The following is a 1136-nucleotide window of genomic DNA, read 5'->3' as shown; positions in this document are numbered from 1 at the left end:
AAAAAGATATGTTGCACCATGAGTCTTATAATGTGTTTCGCTTCTTTCTCATGTAAGTAGCATGCTTGTTACTGAAAGATGGCAAATCTAAAAAAAATACTTTTAATCCTAATAGCGTTTGCAAGATTTAAGGGGTGTCACGACCTGAGGCTTCAAAATGACATTTTTCAAATACAAATACAACGCCACAACAGGCAAAATGCCCAACGAGGTGGCTGAGAAAAAATGACTTTGAAAAATACGGTATTTAATTTAATTGCAATTCAGATGCACAAAATTTCGTCAATCGGTTCTTTCAAAATAAAAGAAAGTAATGAGTGACTGTGAAAAAGTATTCAAGAAACGAACTTTAATACAGCAGAACCTTTCGAGAACAGACATCCATGGGACCAAAAATTTCGCCCGTTAACGGGGGAGTACAATATACAGTGGAAGTCGTTTATACGACGTTTGGCTTCGGTTCCAATACATATGTTACAGCATAGTCTCCCAAACTTTTTGTTCCATCGCCCCCTTCATCAGAATTTTTTTCCTCTCATCGCCCCCCAACTCAAGTAAACCCATAGGATTCTATGTTAAATCAGTAGGTTCTATCGCCCCCTTGGACCATTCCATCGCCCACCAGGGGGCGATATTGCCCACTTTGGGAAACACTGTGTTACAGTATGAGTTACTTACCCCGACCCAACGAATGTGATTCGCCATACGGGGCTTCCCCGAAGGGAGCATTTACTTTCTCAATTTAAAAAAAAATTTACATGTTAAAATATATATACATTCTATCCCCGGGAGCACCATTGGCCCGAGGTTAACAATTCACCTTACAATGTTACAGTATGTAACACTGTAAGGTGTTACAGTATGTAAAAGTGATACACCGAACACCGGTGGTTATTACATCTCATATTCATCATCACCAACCTTCTCAACATATAAAGAAAGTTTGATTAAATTTCATTACATTTATCACTTTTACCGGCGATCATGCGTAATTGCCAAATAAAGTTGGCAAGAGTGATAAATGTGGAAGAATTTATATATAACTTCTCATTAAACCAATTAACTATTTTTACCCGTACATGATACCTACGCATGTTTTGCAACAAGAATTGAAATAAGTGGAAGATGAAGAATTC

Source organism: Pholcus phalangioides, unplaced genomic scaffold, assembly GCF_987345545.1.
Source record: "Pholcus phalangioides strain wild (caught in Gottingen) unplaced genomic scaffold, Ppha-v1.0 ptg000015l_1, whole genome shotgun sequence".
Lineage (NCBI taxonomy): Eukaryota > Metazoa > Arthropoda > Arachnida > Araneae > Pholcidae > Pholcus > Pholcus phalangioides.
This window is presented reverse-complemented; position numbering follows the sequence as displayed.